The following is an 8514-nucleotide window of genomic DNA, read 5'->3' as shown; positions in this document are numbered from 1 at the left end:
TGAACTTCTGGATAGTCTGTTGCTTTTTCGATTTCCAGGAAATGAGAGAGTCACCAAGATAAATAGAGAAACCAGTAACTGATTTTCTTGTCTCAGTACTGTTGGGTTTAATAGTGTCAAAGTTCAAGAGGGGGGTGAATTGACCTTTTAAAAGTTTCTCGCATAATCAATATTTATCACAGTACAAAGAAAATAAATCGATTTATTTGGAAATGAACAAATTTATTTTGCCATTGTTTATGTTTGAAAACATTTATATCAACCAAGTTAATCTCGAGATTATGCAGATTGATTTTCCAGATACACACATTGATTTTAGGAGTATATTATGAGACACACAAATTAGTGACCTTCAATTTTATAAGCAAGTGATAAAAGTTCAATAATTAGCTTGACAATCAATTGGGTAACCTATCACAATCAACCTGTTCCAGTTGTATTTAACAGATCGTATATCTTCTTCACAGAACCAAACTGATTTTTCAGAAAATAAGAACTGTATGAACAAGCCCAAAAAGAACAAATTTATTTTTAATTGAACAAATTCAATTTCTAGCAGATTAACAAATAAGCGTGAATTAAAGTGCAGAGATTAAGGGAGAATGAACACAAGGCAATTATACTGGTTCACTCCAATGAGCTACATCCAATCTTCACCTAATCCAAGGTGAAATTCACTAAATCACAATTCAAACAACCACAAACACCACTGTTCTTGAACCTACAAGAACTTTGGTACACTTGCTGAAAAACACTATTTCAGCACACATACTCAGAAACCCTATCAAGAAAAGTTTACAACTACACTTTTACAAGGAAACTTTGGTACACTTGCTGAAAAACACTATTTCAGCACACGTACTCTTCAAGAAACCCTATCAAGAAGAGTTTACAACTACACTTTTACAAGGAATGAAATGTGAAACGAATACACCAGGATACAGAAATCTGCCTTAAACTAGTAGAACAGATCGCTTGAACAGTAGCAGCACCTCTCACCAAGCTTTGGAACCAAACAAGAACAAGCACACTTTTGATTTTTGAAATCTTTCAAGAACACATGCATATTCTCTGTAAATCCTTAATTCTCTGATGTAAAACTTGTTTTCTCAAATGTATGATCTCTGTTAAAACGCAGGAACAAGTTTTCTTTTTATTGAAAAACAACTCATAACAGATTTTCAAAAAACAGTTAAAGCTGTTATAAAAAGAACAGATTGAAAATAAACAGATTTATTTTCAAAAAGCAGTTAGAGAATTTGTTATGTGAAGGTGACTCAGTCAACCATTCTGGTGCAGGGACAAAACGAAAAAATGTTTAAGATAAGCATTGCACCAGACTAAAAAGAATCTATTCATTTACAGTTGAACAGATTTATTTTTCAAAACGATAACAGAAAAAACTTAACTATTGAAACACAGTCGTTTTGAAAAGGAGAAGACTTAGTCAAAATCCTTGATGCACAAAATCTGATTTTCACAAGACTTAGCCAAAACATCAGTTCAAAAAAGAATCTGTTTATTTATAAAAGAACAGATTTATTTTTATACAATAAAGGTGTGTTTTGCAAAACATGTGAAAAACAGTTTAAGAAATTTGTGTTTGCTCTTATCACATGGTTAGGGGTTAAGAGGTGAGTTACTCAGCAAAAAAGCCTACTCTACCTAAGACATTCTTAAAGCAAAAGTAAATATACATGAAATGTACACAAATGGCTTCATCAAACACATGTCTTGAAGGAGCAGCAACCATCTTCAACAAGTACAAGCTGCCCAATCTGAATCATTGTATGCCTTGAGCTGGGTTGTGCTTGTTGCTAAAAGAAAAATACCATTACCAGGTGCATTCTTGAGGTATCTAAGAATACGAAAAACAGCCTGATGGTGAACTGGTGGGTGCATAAACAAATTGACTGAGCTTGTTCACGCTGAAGGCAATGTCTGGTCTTGTGTTTGTCAAATAAATAAGGCGTCCTAGCAGTCTTCGGTAAGAGGATGATTCTGCAACATCTAGAGGAACACCTTGAGTGCTAGATGGAGGTGAAGAATGAACCATAGATGTTGGAACAGGAGCACATCCAAGCATTCCTATTTCATGAAGAAGGTCCATGGTATATTTGCGTTGTGAAAGGTGGATTCCAGTGCTGTTTCTGGCAACTTCCAGACCAGGGAAGAAAGTGAGATCGCCCAGATTTTTTATTTTAAAATCTTGATTCAGCGGATTGGTGATGTGGGTGATTTCCTCAGTATTATTTCCGGTGAGAACAATGTCATCAACATACACAAGAAGAGCATTTATGTGAGTATCAATAGTTTTTAAAAATAATGAGTGATCAACATCAGATAGAATATAACCATTATTAAGTAAAAAGTTGGATAATTTGGCGTACCATTGTTTGTCAGTCTGACGGAGAGCATAGAGGGAGCGTTGCAGTTTGCAGACAAAAATTTGAATTAGGAACAACAACTCCAGGTGGTGGCTTCATGTAGACCTCTTCAAGCAAATCTCCATGAAGAAAAGCGTTGTTAACGTCTAGTTGTTCGTGATTCCAGTTATGAGATGCAGCTAGCGCAAGTAAAAGGCGCAGGGTGGTCAGCTTTGCAACAGGGGCAAACGTGTCAAGGAAGTCGAGTCCTTCAAGTTGTGCATAACCCTTGGCAACGAGGCGTGCTTTGTAACGATCAATCATGCCATCAAATTTGTGTTTGAGTTTGTAAATCCATCAACATCCAATGACTTTCTTTCCCAATGGCAGAGGCACAAGAATCCATGTATGATTAGTCGAGAGAGCTTCCAATTCGTCCGCCATAGCCTTTTTTCAGCAATCATGTTTGGAAGCATCCTCATTGTTTTTGGGTTCAATAGAAGAAGAAAAAGAAGCAATACGACTTTTAAAATTAGAAGATAAAGCAGAATATGATACGAAATTGTTAATGGGATATTTAGAACTTACACTGTGTGTAGATGGCAAATCAGTATGAAAATCCTGAAGGTAAGCTGGAGGTCTCTTGGCCCTAGCTAATCTCCTTGGTGGAGTAGTATTCATTTTTCCAGTGGGTATAATGGTTCAGTAGCAGTATTGCAATTGTCAGAAAAAAAATCATAATTTGAATTATAAGACTATGGAATAGGCAGAGACAAATTGTTGGGACTATCATTTTTATCATCTTTCAAATTATATGGAAAGAGATTTTCATAAAAGACAGTATGTCGTGAGATCTTAATTTTATGATTTCTAAGATTAAGAAAATAATTAATTCCTTATGATTCACTTTTTAATCATACATACAAACAATTAAACTTGGTGTTAGATACATATACTCATTGTACACAAAAATAATACATAATTAACAAATATGTAACAAAACAATAAGAAGTATTACTTTGATATTTGCGAAATTTGAGTGGGTAAGCAATTACATTTTAAACACGTGCGCAGCTAAAAGTCCACCTAATCATTGACTTGAAAATAGCTTCATTACAGAGAGCACTATATTTAATAGGAAATCCAAGTACATAATTCCAGCACTCATGGTCTTATTTAGAAGATAAAAGTTTTAGGAGATATGAGTTGTTGAAAAAAAGGGGAAAGCATAACAAGACATAAACATAACCATCTGGGGTCTAGGTCATTAGACTCCACATAAAATCTTAACACAAACAAAAACCAAAGATAAAGTAGGAAAACATAAACAACACAATCTTATTGGCTTGCCGTACAAGATTTGGCCCTCTTGAGATCCATCTGTCCCTGCACTGCTTAAAACCAGAAAACAGACAACAGTCAGATTTGAAGTAATGTAAGCCAGAGGCAAGACAGATATAAACATGTAACATTTTCATGCAAATAATGGTTGCAAAACAACAAGTAAAATTATCTATCTATCTCTAATTTCAGCAAGGGTGCTTTAGGTGCAGTCTTGGTAACCTGGGCTAGTTGGATGGCTGGACCACTAGCTGTTCTGCAAACCAGTTCTGGTTTTGTTGGTCCTTTTGGTTATGTGTCTAAGGTGGGTTGGCCAGGGAGTTTGTGGGTTGTTGCTCTTGTAGCTAAGTTAGGTAGCATTTTCAAGTTGTTTTTTTCCGGTTTGTATAAGGTTGATACACTCTTTAAATATCCTTTTAATTATTTAATTTTTTACTGATAAAAAAAATAAAATTATTTAAGTACATTCAATTAAACTAAGTCATACCATATGGAGTTCACATACTAATCCACATTTTTTTTATAAAAAAAATAAAAATAATTAAAACGGGAATACTTTAGAACGTACTAACCCATATACATAAAAAAAAACCTTTCACCGTGAATAAATAGAGGTTTCTCAAATAAAAAACAAAACAACCCTTAAACCCTAAACCAAGAAGATTCTCCCTTACATTCTATAAAACATGACATTGCAGTTCCTCTAAAGAGAATCATAATTCGTTTTTAAAAAATAGAAAAAGATCTCAGCATGATAAACACCACTAAGTTATACTCATCAGCCTCATGGATTATACAACATATATGTCAAAACTTATGGTACTCCTTTCCCCTTATAGTTGAGTTCGTGATACTTGATTGAGAACATTCATTATTTTTAACAGCAACATTGATAACACTCCTAGTTTTGTTTAGTTTTTTTTTTATAACTAATTATTTAAAATATTTAAGAGATATTTCAACACTATATAAATAAAATACTATGCAAAAGACATCATCTCTCATAGAAACATCAAGCACCTATTTTCTTCAAGAATAACATGTCAAAAAAATAATGTCATACCCAAAACAGCAACATAGAATATAAAAATATTTTCCTAATCACATAAACTATCATCCATTTCATTTGAACTAAATATACCTGATTCTACACATTTTTTATCCAACTAAGACACAATCAAATTCAGATTCGTGCAACACCTATACAACAACAGTTTTACAACATATCCTAATTTTGTTTAGTATATTACAACAAAAATATCAGACACATTATTTTCAAAAACTTTAAATATGTCAAATGATCAAAAGAAAATATTCATGCCACTGTGACATTCATCCCTTTTATTATCAATTCAAATAAAACAACAGTTGACTCTAATTTTCAAATTTTAAATAATTTAAATAGTAGAATATTAGTTTATAAAAAAAATTCACAGGAAATTTGTGAAAATGAAAAAAATAAAAATAAAAATAATTAAGCCTAACATTAATTTTGGGATAAAAAAAAGTCGAGTCTCATTTATTTATATATATATATATATATATATATATATATATATATATATATATATATATATATATATATATATATATATATACCACTTAAGTTGATCAAGTGACCTTAGAAATATAAATAATTAATTGACGTGATATAAAAATAAAACAAGAATTAATTATATATTTAAAAAAACAAAAGTAAAAGTACCTTTATAAAAACTAAAATTTACTTATTTTCAAAGGAGAAAAACATACTTAACTTATACTTTTCTTACACACAATGAATTTCTTTCATCAAAGTCTCCTTTACAAGAGCTGGAAGTTGTGATGGTTTGTTTAAAATCAGCCTCAAATTTTGTGATAGGATAATCACACTAATATAGTCAAACTTTGACAAAAGTAAATTAAAAAAAATTAAAGAAACCAACAAACATGACACTATATGTTGCTTCCACAACCTCATTGAGAACTCTATGCACGAAACTTATTTAAGATCTATTACTCCGACCATGCACACAGCAAAACAGTCATTACCTCTATCACAGATATATAATTATGTAAGACTTCGCCCACATTTTTTATCTTCTCACTTTTACTGTAAAACAATTATATTTGCTAACTATTTTAATTTTACTTTTTTGATGCAAATACTTGAAAATATATGAAGTAAAAGTAGATTGTGACTCTTTTTTTTTATCGAACCACTGTTTTCTATCATAATGTCTGGCGGCCGTATGAATGAGAATATTCAATTAAAGGACAACATTAAAATTTATTCCTAATTAAAATTTCCCTTCTTAGTTAAAGCTTTATATTTAGTATTGCATGTCTTAATTCATCTTCATTTCTTTTAAACTTTTGTCAACTTTTTTGTTTTCATCTTACATAATACTAGATCTTACATAATATTTGGTTTTTGTCTTTCATTCTATCTATTTATTTATTTGTTGTCTTTTTGTTAAGAAGTGGGTTTTAAGTCTAACTTAACCTCAGAAAACCGGCTCAATAAGGTGAGGTTTGCACCCACTTATATACTATGAAAGACTCTAATCTCTAGTCGATGTGGGATCTCCAACACACCCCTCACGCCGAGGCTACCAACTCGTGCGTGGAGATATATGTTATGGGTGGTCCGATAACGGCCCGATAGCGGGTGACCTGCTAAACCCAACAAATACTCGTTAGAATAGGCTCAAAATGGCTCTGATACCATGTAAGAAAAGAAAATGATAAAAAATGGTAAGAAGAAAAGATGTTTCTTATTCTCTTATGTGTATATTACGTCACTCCATGTATAGAAAATATATAGCGAGATTCTCTCCCCAAATTACAATCTAATTAGGTAGAATACTAATCATGAGTTTCTATAATTATTAAATTAATTGCATATAATTAAGTACAATATTATCAAATATTGGATACAATAATTACATATAATCTTAAACATCTCTTCTTCTTACCATTTTTTATGGTTTCTTATACTTTTTTTTTATATAGTTTGGAAAATCAGAAGTAATTCATGCTGACCCAGTCTTCCTCCCAATCCAAAGGAGGGTCACCAGAATGGAAAATAAGGAACCAATAATAATGCTAGCTTGGTTTTTTTTTTTCACGGTATAAGGATTACGATAGTACTAAAATATTTAACTTTAGTTTATTTAATTTTTGTTGATAAAAAAAAATAGGTTACCTTTGCTTCCACCGACATTAATCACGGCATCATTGAATTTCCGAGATCCTGTACCATGGTTGTTGAAGGATTGAGAAGTAGAGCAACAGACTGTGGTTTCCGATCTAGAAGAGGATGAGGTTTCGGAGGAGCTGGTGGGTGATTCCATTTTTACGCTGTTTATCGTTGAATTCTTGAAGTTTTGTTCTTCACCTCCACCGTTATAAACCACTCTATCAGACCCAATTCTGCTTCGAACACATGAACATGAATCGCTATTAATTTTTGAATTTTGGAAACTTTGTGAACCCTTTCCGGCGTTCTTGAAGGAAGGTTCTCTCGAAGGATTGGCACTGCGAGTTGCAGCGTTCCCCATGGGATCTGTGGTGTTAGGGTTTCTATTTGCTGGCATGATTAGTAAAGTTTATGATGTTTGCTCTCTCCTTCAGTGCAGAAGATAAATAAGTACACTGAAAAAATATTACAGAAAAAACCTCTACGACTTGTCAGCGCTTATAATTGAAGCTTAAAAGAAAAAAGATAACTTTTAAAAAGTTGAAAACAAATAAAACCAGCAATTTTCATCAAATAAATTAAGTTTAAACCTAAATTAATTTGTAAAAGTTATTTTATATAGGTTTTTCTAAATTCTATGTCCAAGCTAATTTTAGTTATGAAAATTCATTTATTTTTTGTCTTAAAAAGGAGAAAAAGGTCTTTATAAAAGTTGGTGGACACACTTATGAAGTAAAGCGGGTTTGACTCATTCCTTGCAAATTAAGAAAGGTGAGATGGAATATGAGGTTTTTTGCCCCATTTTGAGAAACAACTGTGTATCAGTTAAGTTGCACCCTTTCGGGGTAAATTCCCCACAAGTGGAAACTTGAATATGTATGGATAACAATTAATGAAAATACATGATAGATAAATGGTGTGTTTAGTATATTGAAAGAAATAAGTTATTAATATGTCAACCTCTTTAATCATCTTTTGCTGCTGCAAATTAATGAGTTCTACAAAGATAAAAATTATTCTCTTTCATCTCATGTTATTTGTAAACAAAATTCATTAAAGAGGAAAATGTTCATACCAATCTAATTAATGAATGAATAATCAATAAATTGTAGCCTAATATGTGTTTTTATATATATTAATTTGTGTTAAAAAATTAAAAACATATATGTTGCAGCAAAAAATATTGAGTAACTTCTAAAGACAGCATTCAAATTATGTAAGTGTAACTAAAAAACTTCTTTTAATGATGCTTTGTATATATAAATTTTTAAAATTAACTTTCTTGTTTATTTTTGGGGATAGGAGCTTAAAGAAGAAGGAATGAAAGATGTTTGATGTTTCTTAATCTATAATCCTCTCAACTAATTGCGAAATGTAAATGACCCCAAGATTTATTAATGTTGGGCCTGGAAAGATAGAGGATCCAATAGTATAGTTATTTAGGCTCACAAGGTAAAGGAGTAAAAGGAACTGTTTGCTTTTCGCACCCATAATTTCTTTCTTCACCTCGATAAAGTCTTTAAAATGCGAAAATGCCTTAGTATAATATATATATATATAATTTTAAAATATTTTATTATTTATATCTATAATGGTTAACTTTTATGAAATTTCAAAAATAGTTAT

General features: G+C 31.5%; 1 long non-coding RNA gene across 2 annotated transcripts; it reads right to left on the bottom strand.

Annotated features, from left to right (window-relative positions):
* Positions 1-3459: 3459 nt before the first annotated feature.
* On the bottom strand, positions 3460-7375 carry LOC137809564 (uncharacterized). Of its 2 annotated transcripts, XR_016518675.1 has the most exons (3): positions 6895-7365; positions 6193-6362; positions 3460-3757 (listed from the first exon to the last, which is right to left on the bottom strand). It is a non-coding gene; the product is annotated as an uncharacterized LOC137809564 (long non-coding RNA). The 2 variants fall into 2 exon arrangements; XR_011080781.2 differs by lacking the exon at positions 6193-6362 and having other exon boundaries at positions 6895-7375.
* Positions 7376-8514: the final 1139 nt, after the last annotated feature.

This window comes from Phaseolus vulgaris, chromosome 2 (genome assembly GCF_051622355.1).
Source record: "Phaseolus vulgaris cultivar YP4 chromosome 2, ASM5162235v1, whole genome shotgun sequence".
Lineage (NCBI taxonomy): Eukaryota > Viridiplantae > Streptophyta > Magnoliopsida > Fabales > Fabaceae > Phaseolus > Phaseolus vulgaris.
This window is presented reverse-complemented; position numbering and strand designations above follow the sequence as displayed.